The following is an 18,527-nucleotide window of genomic DNA, read 5'->3' as shown; positions in this document are numbered from 1 at the left end:
AATTGTCCACATCATGGACAAAAGGGGCAGTGGAACGTGTGGACTGTAACAGCGGAATCACAACTCAAACATTACAGCCAAATTCACAAATGGATCTGCCCCATGAAAGGAAGTGCTCCCATGCAAAGTCCAGTCTTCTTTTTTTGTGGTGTTACATATGCTACATTTTGCACCCGTTTATTCCAAGACAGCATGAAGTTTCAGGCTATCTGTTTTGAGAGGATATGTTTCAGCAATCGCATTTCAACCTATGCTGGGAAGCTGCTGATGTGTTTTACTGGAACTTTATGAGCTTTGTCTCTCAAATTAACTTAAATCAGGGCCATCTGAGGTCAAATGCATTTAGCTTGCTTTACTTTGCTGAAATAAATGAATAAATAAATGTGCTTGACCATCTACATTAAAAGCTGGGGCTGGAAGACACATGAAAAACAAAGATCCTTCCTCCCCATGCCTGTTGCTATTTTTGCATACCCACATCTACACATGTGTCTTGGCTACATTCACAATGCAGAGGCAGAATTAGCAAAATAACATAGGCAGTGTGCAAATATTAGACATGATCCAGATGTTCACACACACACACAAACCCCACTCTTATTATCTAGCTAGAATGTATGAAATAAATGGGCTTAAGTACACTTTGCGCACAGTCCTATCCAAGTTTCTAGAACTGATGCAACTGTGCCAACGGGGTGTGTGCTGCACCCTGTGGGAGGGGGGGTTCAGTCATGGAGGCCTCCTCAAGGAAAGGTAATGTTTGTTCCCTGACCTTGGGGCTGCATCGGCACTGGAAAGTTGGATAGGATTGGGCACATAGTGCCAGGATTCTAATCCAAGTAGGTTGAATAAATGAAACTGCCTCATTGTTGAGAACACTGCTCAATATCTAGCTCAGGGATTTTCAACTTTTTTCATCTCATGGTACACTGGCAAGGCACTAAAATGGTCAAGGCACACCATCGGTTTTTCTTTGACAATTGACAAGGCACACTGTGCAGTGAACAGGAGGCTCACATCCCCCAATGGCCCTATTGATATTCAAATTCCCACGGCATACCTCCCATTCTCTCTCAAATTCCCACGGCATACCTGGGGACCATTCGCGGCACACCAGTGTGCCATGGCACAGTGGTTGAAAATGGCTGATCTAACTCAATATCGTTGATTATGACCATTCAGCAATGGCAATGTCCAGGATTCCAGACAGATGCTACTGACTGAACCTGTGAATTTTACATGCGAAGTGGGTTCTTGACCACTAACCCATGGGCCCATCCTGATACTGGACCATGCCCATGTATGCAATCATATGCTCACCCTGCCCCCATATCTGAGAAAGAGAGAGAGAGAGAGAGAGAGAGAGAGAGAGAGAGAGAGAGAAACGTTGTAGTCTCATGTCCCAGTCAAACTCCTGTACTCATCATTCACTATTGGTCCTCACTGAAAATTAAAATTTGTCTGCTTTGGCAACTTGTACTATTCATAGTTCTGAGAAAGAGGAGGGGGAAAAGTTACTTTAATTGAGATGTCAGTTTTCACACCCCAAGGAAGGGTGAGGAAATCAGAGAATTATAAGCAGAAGAAAGGTATGGCTCTGGAATTTCAGCAGAAGGATTTTAAGAAGTCATTATAGGCAAAATTGCACTTTGGAGTCTTCATCTGAATCTACTTATTACCTTGTGGGCCTATATAATCTACGTTGTAACGTGCTAAGGGATTTTCTAGCAGCAACAATGAAGCGCCTGGCACCCATTGGCTGAGCTGAAGTGACGCCATGGGATGTCCACAAACATTCTGTTTGCTGAGGGAAGTCATCAGCAATTGAACACTCACAGTAATTCAGTGAGTTGAAGAGAAAGACAAGTTTGGCAGACCAAAAATCTCTCTTGCACACTCCAGAAATGGGAGGAAGTGTTTGGACAAGGCAGGGAGTCATGAACTGGGAATCTTAGTGGGAAGAGGTCCCAGGAGTGGGGAGCAAAAATGGCACAATGGCAGGAAGAGGGAGGCTGAGCAGGCAATGGATTGAAAAACAAAAGCCCAAATGACATTAACAAGACAGACATGAAGAAAAGGTCTTCCACACTCATAATTTCTACATCTGAGGGAACTTGTTTTTTCCGTATTTGGGAATAAATGTTTCTGAATAGAATATTGGCAAATACACACCACATGCCCATCAATGCCAGAGCCTATAAAGTTTTGAATGTTTTATGCAACTTGGGGTGCAATCCAGAGGTGCCCTAGGGTCAAAGCAAGTCCCTTGCGCCAGCCCAACGTCATTGCAAAAGTGCAGTAAAGCACTTTCGCACCGACTTGAGGGGAGATAGGCTGGCCTCCCCACACCGACATGAACCCCAGGGACAATGCATTTGCGTCAGCCAAGCTCAGCCAGCACAGGGGTCAGGGGGCATGGGGAGGAGGTAGCAAAGAGGTGTTTCAGGCCAGGGGAGGGCAGGTGGCAGACATTCCTGTGGGTCAAAGAAACAGTTTGTTCACATACCTGGATCTTTGCTAGGTATTTTTAAAAAGGAACCTTTTTTTTTTTAATACTTGTTGGCATCCTTCAGTCTCGGAAGACTATGGTGTCACGCTCTGAATGGTGGCTCTGGAACAGAGTGTCCTCTCCAGTGCGCGAAGCCTGGGTAAAGTAGGTATGGAGGATAGGCTGTTACCCATGCAGCAAATCCCCCCTCTCCACGTTGCTGAAATGGTCCAATGGAAAGGCAGAGGCCAATACGGTTGGTTCCAGCAGCGTCGCAAGAGTTGCCAGAAAGTGACTGTGTTCAGCCATGAACTGCCTCAGGGACTCCGGCTCCAGATTTTGCCTCGAGGTTGACTCCTGAAGCCTTTTCCATAACTGGATGTAGCCACAAGGCAGTGGAGGTTTGGGATCAGAGTTTTCCTTCTCTCAGATGAGCTGCCTTCCCAGGCTGACGAGTCCCATCTACCCGGTGGCTGTTGAGTCGCCTCTTACGACAAGTACAGCCAAACTGGACAAGTACAAACAAGTACAAAAAGGAACCACTGCCCACATTAATGAATGTTGAACAATATTGTCACTACCAAGCTTCCTCAATGTGTAACATCCCCCATTTCTATCCAACCATAGTGTCTTCTGTGTACAGAACCTGAGCGCACGTTCTGAGTGACACTATCTCCGCCATCCCATTCTTCTCCTTGACCTCTCATGGAGGACGCAGCCATGAATTCTCCACACTGTCCCAGTGCTCTGGCTATTTACTCAGATGCCCATTGATAAGACCTGTGCAGTTCCAGCTCCTTTGCTTACCTAACCTGTAGCCCTTGCCTGTGTGCTCACTGCCTCTCAGCAACAACTTGAATCTAATGTGAAACGACCTGCCTCCTGCATCCATCGTTCCAAGAAACACAAAAAGGCCGGGACAAACCATAAATTTCAGAGAGATTTTCTTTTAGGGATACATTGTATATGATCACTCCCCGAACAGCAGTTCCTTCCATGTCTTTGTGTTTTCCACAGTGTGACAGTGGTGCCCATATCTTGATTCACTCTATCATACAGCCATAGAACTCTATAGCCCTTCCCCCCCCCTTGGGAATGGCTCTCACACTCATATGCCATGCAGTGGTCCCATTCTAACAAATTTGAGCAGCAGAGAGTGAATCCCAAGATCATGTATTTCCTACCCACGTGATGTGAGCGACAGCTCCTGAGTACATCAGCTTTAATCAAGAGCAGCCACAATTAAAGCATTAACACTAATTCATTAATCAATTTACTAAAATAATTTTTAAGAACGATTCAATAAGAGCGAGCTAAATAGTACTTAATTATGCCCCCAAATGCTTTATCCACTTAGTATCATTCTCCAAACCCCAAAAAGTGTGAATATTAATATCCCTGCAAATACGTGACACACTTTCCTTATTAATTCAACTGCATTTAACAAGGCGCAAAACCACCTCGAATGGGTTGCTTGTTGTTGTTGTTGTTGTTGAGTCTTCACTGTGTTTTGTTTTTTTCTATCACTAACTTTTGGAGGCCATCAAAATTTCACATCACTGTCATGTGAAAAGTTAAGTACACAATAAGTTAATTTGTATTGTCACTGTGCAGTACAACAGCGGTAAAGAGCACATCAATTTTTAATCCGGTATGAATAATATATAAATATGTATACACAGTGAGGGTCAAAAAGTGTAAGAGCAAAAGAAGTGGTGCGTTGTTTACAGCAGCAGTCATACCAAAAAAAAAAAAAAACAGTAGTAGTATCCCAGAGATCACTCTTACAGAAGATAACAACATCTGCAATTTGCTCGTAACTAGGGGGCAAAGCAGAATGCCCATTTCTCTTGGGTAACACCGTCCATTAATTACTGCACAAAACTGGTTGTGGGTAGCAAGATCTTAAAATAACCAGGCCCAGATAAGCAGGCAAGTAATTTATACCATTTTTATCAGATGGTAGAAAGGGGAGGGATTTGGGGGCTGCAGGCTCCTTCTTTTCAAGTCATAGATCACATATATACTAGTTGAGATGTATCTTCCAATGTATAATCATTTGAAAGTCATTTTAAGAGAATTCTTGCTCATGGTTCAGAAGACAAATATGGGACTGCAATTCCAGTAAGTAAAATGATCCGTGGCTTAGGCTGGTAACTGGCTGACCATGCAACTGAAATTGCTTTAAAATAGTCACAGATATGTGAGGTCTACACTGAGGTCTGCACTGTAATGTCAGAACAGTCAGTGGCACGGATGAAATACACATCTTTCAAAGATGCTCAGTGTCAGCCTGGTTGCTTCCCTATGTACATTTTCAAACTAGGTCTGTTTGGATGACACTTATAGCCTGGAACCAACGGCACATGATTAAGAACGTGTGGGCCTCCTGGCCTCTCCCTTTGCTTCTTGTTAATAAAGTAGGCTTAGCAGGGCAGGAAAATAGTTTAAATGAATTGTTCCCCCATGCAACTTGCATGGAAGTGACAGGAAGGCCCAGGACATGCATGTATCATGAGGATGCACATCCTTAGTAATGTGGGTCTGGGTCAAGACTAAAAGTATTATCTGAACTGACCCACTGTGGTTTGTATTAAGAACTCTACATTTGGCTGCCAGTCCTGTATCCTGATCAGAGAATCATCCTGAATCACTTTTTCAGCCTGTCTACTTTAAGGGTGATACACTCAGAGCGTAATCCTGAGCACACTCTGTGCTTGCACTGGCCCAAGAGTGTTGTGAACATGCTGTAAAAGCACATTTGCAGCTACTCAAGTGCTGGCAGCGCCGGTGTGGAGGCTCGCACCAGCTCCTGGAAGCCAGCTTCTGGGCAGGCCAGTGCAGGGGGTAGAAAAGGGTGACAGGAGGGCATATCAGACGTGGAGAGAGGGTGTTCTTGGGTGGGGAAGAGCAGACTAGGATGCAGAATGGACCCAGGAGGGGGTGGGACTGACCATGGCAGCCCACGCCAAATTCTAATCCCCATCCCTGGCCTGAGCAGCCTTACAAGAGCTGCTCAAATTTGCACCAGTGAAATCTAAGTAGCCCCATAGGGATGACTGAAGCACAACACAAGGCAAAGGGAAAAAAATCCCTTTCATCCCGAGTTCCCCTCCAGCCATCTCCTAACCTGTGCTGATTACAGAACAGGTCTGTCTGCCTCCCACTGCAGGTTAGAATTGAGCTGCCCAAGCTACAGTCAGGATGAAGAAACCATTTCGTTATGGCCATCCTGCCAGTTGCTCTGTTCCGTTCTTGCTAGCCTTGGCTTGTGGATGCAGTAATACTTCCTAGGGAACTATACTACTTTACTCTATACTGGGTCGTCAAGGTGGGAAGACGGGAAGACCTCAGTGCAAAATGCCTTCATTTTGCTCTCGCTGCCCAGAATGGCTCTGAAGGGGAAAGGGAGGGCCACTTGTATACTTCAGTGATGCTCCATGCAAAACGTACAGCTTTGCACCACCTCTTAGCTACGCCACTGTGTCTACTAAAGAATTAAGCTGATAAGAAAGGCTGGCAACACTTCTTGGTTAAAAGGTTGAGCAAAAAACAACATGTTCCACTGAATCCTTTCTTTTTAATGTTTCTCAGTTAATTTAGCCTTTAAGGAGCAAAATGCTTTTGTTTTGTTTTCTCTCACATTCATGGATCTGATATGTTGCCTTGCGACATGGTACGTCAACTTGAATCAATCACATCACATCATATTAAGCTTCATGAGATGCTCTGCCTGAACACCAAGCCCAAGGAAGAGCATTAAGTAGAAGAGGTCTCAAAATTCACAAGTGTTTTCTTAAAGATTAAAGTTGCCTTAATGACTGTCATCAAGTTGACATAGCTTATGACAAACTCTATTTTTTGTTTCATTGCAGTTTGTTAAGAGGTTTCCAGAAACTGAAATCTTTTCCAACTAATTTCCAACTAATCCAACTAATGGCACACTTTTAAAACACAAACAGCCCCAACAATATGCAGTTGACAGGAACCAGCAACCATGTATGTAGAACCTTCCCCATGCCAGTGCTTTTCCTGCCTTGTCTAAATGTTAAACCTTCCACAGTTATACGGACGATTCAGGTGGATTGTTGCCAACTGAGTTCTTTGGTTTAAATCAGCAGTTCTCAGACTTTGAACCTCTGCAACTTACATTGTCCTTCACAGAGGATCACAACCTAATGCTCCCTGTAGCACCACAAAGCCTTACTGGGAGACACCAGAAGCGCTTCTCACTCCATTTGCCTCCAGGGGGGAGCAGAATGCCTGTGGAAGCAAACTGGAAGCAAACCAGAAGTCGCAGACAGACACAGACTGGAAGACAAACACAAAGTCAGTCACTTCCAGTCACTTTCACAGGGCATTCTGGTGCCCTTGGAGACGAATGGATTGAGTCACAGGCCTGCCGCAACCTGGGAGTGGGGTTGCGACCCACAGTTTGAGAAACGCTGGTCTAAATCAGGGGTCTCCAAACTGTGGCCCAGAGGCCATATCTGGCCCACCACAAGATTTTATCCAGCCCTCAGCAACTTTATTTTTTGTCAGAGCTTTTGCTAATGTTTGACATTTTTACTCATTATGTATCATTTCTCAGTTTAAGCACAGCATTATTTCTTTGTAATTGTCACATTTCACTCTTGTTCTGAATTATATCATGCTGATTATGAAGAAAGATCCATGTAAAACTTATTCATTTATTTAAATTTCATTCATTCATTTATAAAACAGATTTTTTTTTTTCAGCCCCTGAAAATGTACAATATATATGATGTGGCTATGATGTGGCCCTCGTACTGAAAAGTGTGGAGACCCCTGGTCTAAATGGGGGATGAAGATGTTCTGATGCTGACATCGTCTAATGGGCATTTTACCTTGCATGTCATGTTGCTAGGAAGAAATAGTCTACCCTCTTCCCAAATGATAGTGTACCACACACTGCTCAGGCTGTCAAAGTACATCAGGACTTCCAGGGGAACTTTTAAGCCTAGTCAGTCATCACAAGACTGGATACTGGCATTTGCGCACATTGCTCTGGTGGCAATATGGCCTCATCCCTTATAAACTGATTCTGAACATTATATGTGAACTCATGCGTTTTAATCACAAATCAGCTGATAAAACAGAAAGCCCTCCAGAGCTCTGAATCATGGCCAATATTTACATGAGAGTTACCTCTTGTACTTCATACCCCTTTTTAATAGTTACTAATTTATTGACAATAACATGTGACTGTCATTTCAACAGGAATGCACAGGGATGCACAAATAAGAGAAGGCAGACATAATCCTTGTTAAAAATGTTTATTTTCATGATCAGACTGCATCAGTTCTGCCCCTTTACAAATATTTGATCAGGGTCCAAATTCCATACACGGCTCCACCAAGAAAAATCTGATCTTTGGGATCAGAAAGGCACATATGTAGGGCTTTGTTTGGATGCGTAAAAAGGGCCATTAGAATAGTCGTATGGATGAGATGAGGAATTAATTCCAGATTGTTACGGGTGTACTAATAGCAAAATCATGGCTTTCTCCCAAAGCAGCAAGAAATGGTAATTTCAAAGAAAAATGCCAATGGTCTATTACTCAAAAAGCCTTCTGCTCTTCTCGCTATGCTCTCTTTTATTGTTTTGAATATTTGTACGGATATAGCTCATACACGGATGCAAATAGGGAGTGTAACAAAAACACACACACAGTCTCATTCTTTAATGTTAGAATTTGGATGAAGAACCAAGAAAGGAAGACAATGGAGTAATGAACATTAAACACCATGCAGGAAGCAATAAATTAAAGCTGTGGGTGAGTAGTGGGAGGAGGGAAGGGGGATGGGAATGGCACATATTCTCTCAGCTGAAATGCTAAAATTAGGGATGTGCAATCACATACACATCTGGCCCGAGATGTTTTGTTAATGTTATCAAACTTGTTTTGGTTACACTCAGAATTGTGTGAATGTTTCATTCAAGCCGTAGTATCCCAATTCAGGGGCAAGGCAATGTTAAATGTTTCAATGACCGTGAAGAAGATGGTTGCCTTGAATAAGATGAAGGGTTCAAAATCCCTGGAATGACTTCCCTACTTTGTATGGACCTTTAACTTACCCCCCCCCCCAAAAAAAAAAAAAATCTGAATTGTTTTAAATGTATTGGAGCCAGATTGCTGGGGGTCCTGGGGCACAATTCATTTCCCTCTTGATGCCCCATACCTGTCCCCTGATGGTCACTGTCACCCATACTGGTCACTGTCACCAGTACTGAAGGTTTGGGGTGTGCCAAGGGTTGGCCCTTGGCAAGTGTCTATTCTGGCCACCCCCTCTTACATGTTGCAGAGGAATGACCACTAATTGTTGCATGCACGGGTCACAGAGAGTCACTTGGCTTGGAGAAAGGAACCCTTTCATGACTCTGATCATCTCCCAGATGGGAAGAAGAAAGGGAGAAACAGTGCCCCAATATAATCCAGGCACCCCCTTCCCACCTAGCAACTCACACACTCACACTGGAGCCACAGCTCAGAGGTAGGGCATGTGACTTGCATGCATGTGGTTGACAATAATCCCCTGACATTTCCAGTACTATCAATGTGCATATATTTAAGATATTTCTACCCTGCCTGACTCGCAAGGGTGGCACTTGAAAAGCAGGATCTGTGGGTGAGATTCTTAAACTTTCCCTCCTCCACTTCCCCTCCCTGGCTCCTTGTTATACTGTCTTAGGCAAGCTCATTTCCCGTTTCAGAGCCCAGCTGGGGTGGGTTGGTCTAGATGACATTTTCAAGTACAATCGTGTGGCAGAGAAAGGGTTACAGAAGAAGCCCCTCTTGCCAACTAATTCTCCCTACAAGTATGTTCCCCTCGCCCACCATTAGCACGATGTGGCACTCACAATTTTGGAGAACTCCTTGTGTCCTTTCACAATACTTTGGTTAGAGTTCTGTGAGCCCATTACATCTCACCCCCAAAACTCAGCTGTTTCCCCCCCCCCTCAAATGTTAGGAACATTTGCAAAACTCGTTTAGTTTGCAGATGTTTGTTATTACAAGTTGTAAGCTCACTATTTACTGCAAGGCTGGCTCCAGGTTTGAAGTGGCCCTCAGCAAACTGCCAACGATAGGCTTCGTCCTACTTTGGTACCCCCTCACATTCATGGTAGGGGGTTCAGATCTGTTCCAAGGTTCAGGGTGGACCACCTATCTCATCTACAAGGGAGAAGGAGGTAATAGCACAGCAACTCAACAGACAGCATTGTTCTGTTGCCACTGCACAAAGGCATAGGTGGTCAGGGATTGGAAGTGGGCCTCCCCAATGGCCAAGGCCAATGTCAGCTTCTCAAAGATGCCAATGGACACTGGCCCTGAGGTGGAAATGACAGTTTTCACCTCATCTGTGGCAAAGAAGAGGACTTGTGTGGCCTCTCTTGTGTGGGAGTGAGCCCTCCCTGCTGACTGTTACCCCCTCCTCTCCCCTTTTCTTGGTGAAGATTCACATGGTGTGAACAGAGTTGGGTAGCAGTGGGAGGCAGGAGATACAACCCTCATTCCAAGTTGGGCCTCTTTTAAAATGGAATCAGACCTGACTCAAAATAGGACTTTTAAAGTGGGAAGTTTTTAATATTAAACCCACAGTCAAAATCTTAAAATCTCAAAAAAAATTTCCTACCTCAGTTGTGGCTTTGTGTGCCCTTAACTCAGAAGCAAAGAGTGGGTGTTGACTTGTGACTGACAGTTTCAGCCCCCTCCCCCCAAAGTAACAGCCACTACTTTAAATAAAAAATGGCATGATGCAACAAATGCTTATTAGAAAGGTACAAATATTTTTGTTGAAAATCTAGTGTGCAGCTATTGTTTTGCTTTTGCATTTAGTTGTCCCTCCTCTCCCTGCAAAGATCTCATAGCATATTTTTACTATCCATAGCTAACATGGATTCTAAAATACTGTATGCATTACCCAATAGACCAGAATGGCCCTAAAGCAGCCATTCTGACCTGGAACATAATAATATGGATGGGGAAAATGCTGAATAAATGCATTTGTCCAATAGACAATAATGGCTCTGATGGAGCCATTCTGCTTTATGAGTCTCACAATATACATTTTGAACAACTCCCCAATTGCAGAACCGAGTGAGATGGCTCCACTCAACTACGTATCCATAATGAAAGTTTTCAGAAACTTTCGGTATGAGTGTTCAACCAAACAGAGCCCCAGAAACAACTGCATGAACCTCTGAGTAAAGAATAGTATTCCACAAGATGCAATTGCCCCAGTTATAACAAGAAAGGTTATATGTCACACTGGACTCCATTGTGCCTATGGGAAGGGAAAAAGCTGATTGAGATATTGACTCTTCTTGCATGTAAGCCAAGGGAGGACATGGGCAGATGGGGAGCAAGTCTGAATCTGGGGCAGATCACTATCAGCCTCTGCTCTCAGCCACAAATGAATATCCACCCTGGATACGGATGCATAGGTATACCCTATTAAATTGTGTCCATGACACTGATAATGTAGTAACCTCCTGCCCCAGGCATGTGTCTTATAGAAACTCACCTGGTATCCCATGAACATTTTGAGATGTTCCTCCTGGGTAGGAACACTGAAATTTACTTCTAATGTCATTTTTTTCTTACAGCAGTTTCAGAGCCACTTCTAGGTGTGGTGCCCTTTTCATAACTGCAGTTGTGAAAGTCTTCCTGTGCTTTTGTTAATCATTTTGCATGAGATGGCTGTTTTCATAAACCTTGTTTACCCCATTGTCTTCCACTGTATTTGCACAGGCAAATACAATGCAAGGAAAAACAGAACACAACTAAAATCAACTTCTTTGGGGCAGACATTAACAGATCAAGAAATCAACTCTTTATACATATATTCCTGCATATTATGTCTACTTTTGAGTCATTAATCATATGACTCACTAAACCTGAGAGAAAATATCACTAATTTTAAAGCTTAAAAAAAAGAAGAAGCCGGTGAAGTATATCTATTGATGAGTCATAGAAATATATATATGAATTATTGCTGTGTGAGGCAACGGTAAAAGATAGAAGGGTTTTCAAATTGAGTAATCTCAAGTTCCAGAAACATCTAGATATGATTATGTGTGTGACAAATGTGGATTGCATAATACCTGGAAAACCAAATATTTTATATTCCTTGGAACATTACCCAATGAGTAATGAGACATTAGGCCACCACTTAGAGAAAAGACAGCTGGGAAAATATGATGGTAACTATATTTCCAGAGGAAACTGTCAAATTGGTCAGTTTAGCTCCATACTGTCTATGCTGACTGGCAGAGGTTCTTCAGGGTTTCAGCAGGGGGTCTTTCCAGTCCTACCTGGAGATGCTAGGAATTGAATCTGAGGTCTGCAGACTACAACCCTTCTCCTTAGCTATGTTCCGTTAACTTGCCATTGATAGGTACATCCCACAAATGGATAATGAGATTCAGTGGCAAGGTATTTTATGCATGCATTGCAAGTTGTGACTGTTTTAAGTTGCTTTCTTGACATCACCAATTAAGACTGCCACAGGTAGGTCACGAATAATGACCCAGGAGGCTTTGAGGAAAGGCAACTGGGCAACTGGGTTAAACACTGAGCAAATATTTCTTTAAAAGTCAGATTTCACCCCAACAACAACAACAGTATTTATATACCGCTTTTCAACAAAAAGTTCACAAAGCGGTTTACAGAGAAAATCAAATATCTAATGGCTCCCTGTCCCAAAAGGGCTCACAATCTAAAAAAAAAATCACCCCACTTCAATGAACAGGATACCAACAAAATCTCTCAGGGTTGGTTTGCTCAGTACAACCTGATGACCCAGTTCTGTGTCGTTCAAGCTCTGGACAGTCTTCTTTACAAGGATTTAGCCACCTCCTGCCATCTATCCCTTGGTTCCAAGTGAGTCCATACAATATATTGCACTCCGCTTCCATGTTGTCACTTAAAATAAATATGCTCTTGCACCTTAATCTGAGCTGTTGCTTTGTTATACAAGTCAAGTAATTTAGATGGTATTTTGTCACATTATAACTTGTCTTGCAACCAAAGATGCCATAACCTGCAATGACAGTGTAGGAAGGTGTCTCAAAAAAGCCTTGCAAGTAATGTCTAAATGACTCTATTATACATAATCTAGGTATAATTCACTACTTTGAACTAGAGTAGGAAAAAATGATGCTTTTTAAAGTTTGTGGATTTTTTTTATTTTTTTATATTACAAAAAGTTGATATATCAAAAGCTGAACCTAAGTTTCAACCATGCAATTATATTATTTTGCTTCAGAATGCATCCTTGCTTAGATGAATTGATATCAGTATAGGTATAATGGAGTTTCAATTTATGCATAATTACCAAAATATGGATTATTGTACAACCACAATTGAGTTGAAAGCTTGCTGGTGAACTGTTTTTTTCTTAAAGGAGGGCTGAGATGCACAATTTGCAGGTACAACAGGACTATAGTCTCACTTCTCATTTATTCCATGCCTTCATGCAGCACATGACAAAGGCTTGAAAACTGGATGTCTTTGAATGGAAAACAAAATTGCTTTCCCCAATCCTAACTTCACCCCTGAGCCAGTTCCTTGCACTGGCTCCCAAGTGTTGCAAACATGCCATAAAGCATGTCCATGGCTACTCGGGAGCAGACTGGGCCATTGCATGCACTGTCTTGCCAGAGCTGAATCCAGCCCCAGGGAAGGTGAGTTTGTGCTGGCCTGATGGTGAGAAAGTGCCTGCTGGTGAGCACAGGTGGTGAGAAAGGATGGTAGGAGGATGGAACGGAGGTGAGGAAGGGGTGTTTTAGGGTGGGGGGAGAGTAGGCCAGGAGGCGGACTAAGCCCAGGAGGGGGTGGGACCGCTGCAGCAATGCAGGTCGGATCCTAATGCCTGTCCCCAACCCAACCAGCATTACATGGGCCTCTCTGATTTGTACCTGCAAAATCACTGGTGCAGATCTAAGTAGCCCCATAGGGACAAAAATTCCCTTACTCTCAGTTGCACTCTAGCCTGCACCTACCTTGAGTTGGATACAGCACAGGCAACTCAGCCTGCCTGTTCCAGCACAAGTTAAGATTGCAGCCTAAGTTGTGGGGGGGGGGGGGAGAGCAAGTGTGCATGGTGCAATGCAGACCTAGAAATATATTATGTATTCCCAAGTGGCTAAGACCCCCTACACCTAAGACAGGGCACCAAGTGTCCACGCCTGCACAGCACCTTGTCATGACTAATGTCATCCTGTTATTTGGCAGCAAACCAACTGCCTGTCTCTACCATCTCCCAAAAAAGGGGGGGGGGGAGAAAGTGGAACAGGAAGGGAGGAAGAGAAGAGAATAGTAGGCTGACAGAGTGGCAGAAGACAGAAGGTGTGGTCTGGAGACAGAGCTGCCTCACCTGAAAAAGCTAAGCAGGATCAGCTTGGGTTTCACTTTGGATGATAGACCAAAAGCCACTGGGAGCATCTACAGTCTATCATCTTGATGCATCTGTCTCTGACAGCCTTATGGATGGGCCAACCCTCAAAACAGCAAAAGCTTTTGAGGATATGGGTACTATATTCAGCAGCAACCCTGGATTCTAAACATTCCTCAAGGCTACACACTCACACACAGGACCTACGCATACAGCAGCAAGAGATCATACAGACCTGAGTTGGAAGAGTGGGTTGCACCGCTTCAGAATTACAGATGCTGACAGTTTACATTTTTGAATAATTGCCAATAGCAAAAATAAAACAAAACAGCAAGTGGAAAAGTAACTCAGCGGAGTGACGGTTGAGCAAGACTCCTTCTCCCCAGCGCAGCTTCTTTAAAAATAAAATAAAAAAATAAAAACTTGTACAGAGTTGTTGTTTTTTTTTGCAGAATTCCATCACCTCATTCTTTTGCATGTGTAAATCGGACTTGCAGATATCTACTGAGGTGGCTGTTCTAGAAGAACCAAAAATGTTCTCATTAAGCCTCAGTAGGGTTTCTTTTTACCCCGCTTTCAAAAATGAAAGGTGTCAGCCTTTGTTTTTCCTTCTTGACATGATCCAGAATGTATGACCAAAGAATGACAGATGTCTGCAACCAGCTGCAATGACGCATGCTAAACTTTCAGCCTAATCCACTTATTTCACTGCTGTCACAGAAACCAAAACAAATGGGCAGTGTGTTATACTTTTTCCAAATGCTTTGTTACGCAATAAAGCTGATGTGCCAACTTTGGCCACTTTTGCCAACACCCCTTTCCTCAAACAATCACTGAAGGAAGTTCTCAATTTGGCTGACGCCTTAAAGCATATGTACTGCACTCCATATGCAAGAGTTTTGGGACCTGGCATTCCAGACCAGACACTTCTCCTTTTCCCAGGTGAATGAATGGAGATGGAAGAGGATGGTGCCAAAGGTACTTTGACCAAAGATGTGAATGGACTCTCTGTGTGTGCAGCCATACATGCAACTGGACTTCCTGACATTATTAGATTCGCAACTGAATATGCACCCTTCTAGCTTTGGCTGAACCATCAGAGGTGGCATAGTTCTGGTGCAAGAACGGTCCCTCTCCATGTATTCACATGATAAGCTGATGAGAATAGGACTGGGGTCTTATTATTTATTCCCTTACTTCCACAATGGAATTCAAGGCAGTGCACACTGGGTTCCTTGCTGGCTTGCCTTCCAGCCACTGCCTAGACCCACTAAGGTTACGGCATCTGTTGCTTATAAGCCAGACTCTGGGACATCTTTGCCTGTATCACTGAACTTTGCTTCATTCGCATCACCAGCAGCAGGGTTCAGAAACTGCAGACAAAATGCCTGGAGGCACATCCTTTTGTGGGCACAAGGGGGGGGGTCTATAGACCTCCACAAAATGAAGACTTGGTACAGATGAAAGCTCTGTAAGTTTCCACCTTCATGCAACTTCAGCATGCACCTATTTCTCAACTTCTGTTCCATCTCTTTCCAGAAAAAGGAGGTATGGTGACTTGACAGAAGGGGCTATTGTAGGAAAGAAACAGATCAAGACAATAAAAAACCCTTTTAAGTGTTAGCAATATTATTCTAAAACTCATTATTAATACACTGTAATTGGTGGTTGTCCAATACTCTTCAAGTCAATGAGGGTTTAGCCATTGGTTTCAATAAGGTGTAGATTATGCTCAGTTGTTACAACTATATATGTTGGAAGTAAAAGACACTGGGTAGTATTTTTGTGCCCAGGACCTTTAGCATGTTTTACTCAGATACCCCAGCAATGGGACATATTCCCTAAATAGTACTTTGAGGATGGCAGTCCAACTCTGGTTCTGTTGCATTCCATGTTTGGGGTATAACACTGAACTGGGATCAGTGTCTGGCATTCATTTATATCCATTATTTATCATACAGCCAGTTATGTACACTACGAAGTGTATGACTCGACACACGCCTGCTAGTTTGGGTGGCAGCCTAGTGTTTTTTTTTAATAATCTATAGTCTCATCCTACGGTAGTTTAAAAATGATGCAGTGTGTTTTTTTTTTCTTTCTGTAACAAGGAAGCAGTCCTTTTCCGAGTAAGACACATTGATCCACCTAGCTCAGAATCATTCACACTGACCATACAATAGGGTTTCAGATCGGAGTCTGTACCAGTCCTACTTGGAGACAGGACCTTCGGCTTGCAAAGCAACTGTCCTACCTCTGACCTACAGCCCCTTACAGCCTAATCCTGAGCTGCCTGGTGCACGGCGCTGCTTATACGCCAAATGGGTGAGTGCTGGGTGGCGGACTGCCAACTCCAACTGGTGCTGGCCCAGAGTGAGTTTGCACTGGGCCAGGTCCGGTGCTGGGCTAGCAGTAATTCCCACAAACGTGCCATGAGGCATGTTTGTGACAGTGCGCATTGCGCACTTTTCAGGTTTGGACCCTTAGTTAGCTAAAATATATTTAGAGCACAAAATAAAGTAATTCTGATTTATATCTTTGCCTTGCTTTTGATAACAGATACAGTCCAGACAAAGTTAAGCGCCTTGAATTCCCGCTGAAATCAACAGCACCCAAGCACTCAGCTGGCCAAGTAAATAATTATCTTTTCAAGGTATCTACATGCCTGCTTTAATGTGCCGTGGACTGTGGATCACAGTCAGAAATCCTTCACATCTCCATCCTACGAAATGCTTGAAAAGAGAAGCCTGATTTTGTTAAGCCGGAGAGAGCCTTACAAAAGTGAACATGGCAGGGCTTCCTGGAAAGAGAGACCCGGCCTCCTTTTCAGCATGTAAGGCCACCACCTCTTGAACCCTCCCTCCTTTCATCCTTGTCAAGCAAGAGAAATTATCAGAAGTCATGTGGGTCCCGTCCCCCCCACACACAACCAGCAGTTTCAACAGCTGTGAAGCCCACTTGCAGCACGATTCATAAAAAAAGAAGACATGTTGGATTTTGCCTGTGGCAGAATGGCGTACAATTGCTAACCCTTCAGGCTAGAACAATAAAATGTAAAGGGAAAAAAAGTGAGGGTTTTCTCTCTCTGTCTCTTCCCCCCTTTAAACTTCCCACAACAACCTCAGCAAAACCACATGACTCGTCTTGTACTATCTCCCTGGTGTTTTCAGCACTACTTTGGCAGGGAATCAGAATTACTGTTATATAAATTCCATCTGATGCCAGAGCTACCATCTGTGAGTAAACTGCCTCACCTACGTCTGCCGGCAAAGCCACTCTCTTAGAGACAAGGGAGAAGGGAGGGGTGGGGGGAGAGAGAGAGAGAAAGAGAGAGGAAAAAATTTGATTAATTTGCAGAATGCTTGTGATTTGCTCATATATTATTATAACTGCTCATCACCAAATGACAAATTCCCAGCACTCCGCAGAGGAACCCGTTCAGTTTCAGCAGTTTCTGTGCTCCGGCACCTGACAGACTGTGGAGCCTCTAATGACTTTCAGATGCTTACAAACAGTAATTCTATCTTCAGAATAAAAAAAAAAAATGGTGTGTGTGTGGGGGGGGGGAATCCGTAGGAAGAAAAGAGTCGAGTTAGTCTGTTTCATTTCCTTCCTGTATATCAATGTGATTTAACTCTTGAGGGCAGCGTTGGTTCCAAGATCACAACAGTGTCTGCAGAAAAGACAAAGATGGCCAATCTCAGGAGGAATAGTGAAATAAATAATATAAAGAAACCCGCTAGTCCCAATACCAAAAGAGGCTAAACAATTACTTAGGAATCATGCTGCAAATATACTTCTTGTGCAAGGTGGGGGGGGGGGAGGAGAGAACCTTGTTCTCCCTATTTTTATTTATTTGCCCCATTTTGATATTTCCAATAACCTTCTTGTGTTTCCAGTGCACACATCTGCTTCTTAACTGCAGATGATTCTCTCTCGCCCCCCTCCTTTTAAAGCTATGATTATGCTTTCTGAACCACTGTCTGTGTGCTTGATTGCCTGTTTTAGATTAGAGATTTTAGCAAGGAAACAAAGACTTCAGAATGCACATCAGTCGTACATATGAGAAGCCACAGAAGGAATAAGCAGTAAAAACGTGAGGCGCCATCTGTCCACGAACAATAACCTGCATGTTCTAGAGGCTTACAAATTATTTAGTGCACAACCTCACCGAATTATAGGACTCTGAAACAGAGCAATAGGGTGGGAATAAGCTCTTTGATCCTTTTTTGGGGGGGGAGGGGTGATTTGGAAGGTGTGTTTTTGCTTTGGTTTCCCTCCCCCCAAGACCCCAAACTCTGCCACAATTGATTGTGAACAGCAGAGGTGTTTCCCAATGACTACTGGAGCAGGTTGATTTTCATTAAATAGGTCTTCGTAGAATTTTGTGGCACGGATTGGAACAGTGGGATATCTATTGCTTCTCCAGTCGTAGCCTGCTTCGAACAACATGCTAATCAAAAGATGGTCTCCAAATCACAGCCACTTGAGAGGTGAGTTTCTAAGGGCCAAACTCTGCTTCAAAGAGGGCTGCACTGTTGATTGTAACCTGAAACTCAGGAGGGGCAATTCCTAAAAATGTTTAGAGATTACAGGCTGCCTGTTCGGTCAGCAGTCACTCTAAT

At 43.5% G+C, this 18,527-nt stretch overlaps 1 protein-coding gene across 9 annotated transcripts in view; it reads right to left on the bottom strand.

Annotated features, from left to right (window-relative positions):
• The window catches only part of ZNF536 (zinc finger protein 536), a 551,190-nt gene that overhangs the window by 33,533 nt on the left and 499,130 nt on the right, over nt 1-18,527 (bottom strand). The window lies entirely within an intron of this gene.

The sequence above is a fragment of the Tiliqua scincoides genome, chromosome 9 (genome assembly GCF_035046505.1).
Source record: "Tiliqua scincoides isolate rTilSci1 chromosome 9, rTilSci1.hap2, whole genome shotgun sequence".
NCBI classification, from domain to species: domain Eukaryota; kingdom Metazoa; phylum Chordata; class Lepidosauria; order Squamata; family Scincidae; genus Tiliqua; species Tiliqua scincoides.
The sequence above is the reverse complement of the archived record's forward strand: the minus strand, read 5'-3'. Positions and strand labels throughout refer to the sequence as shown.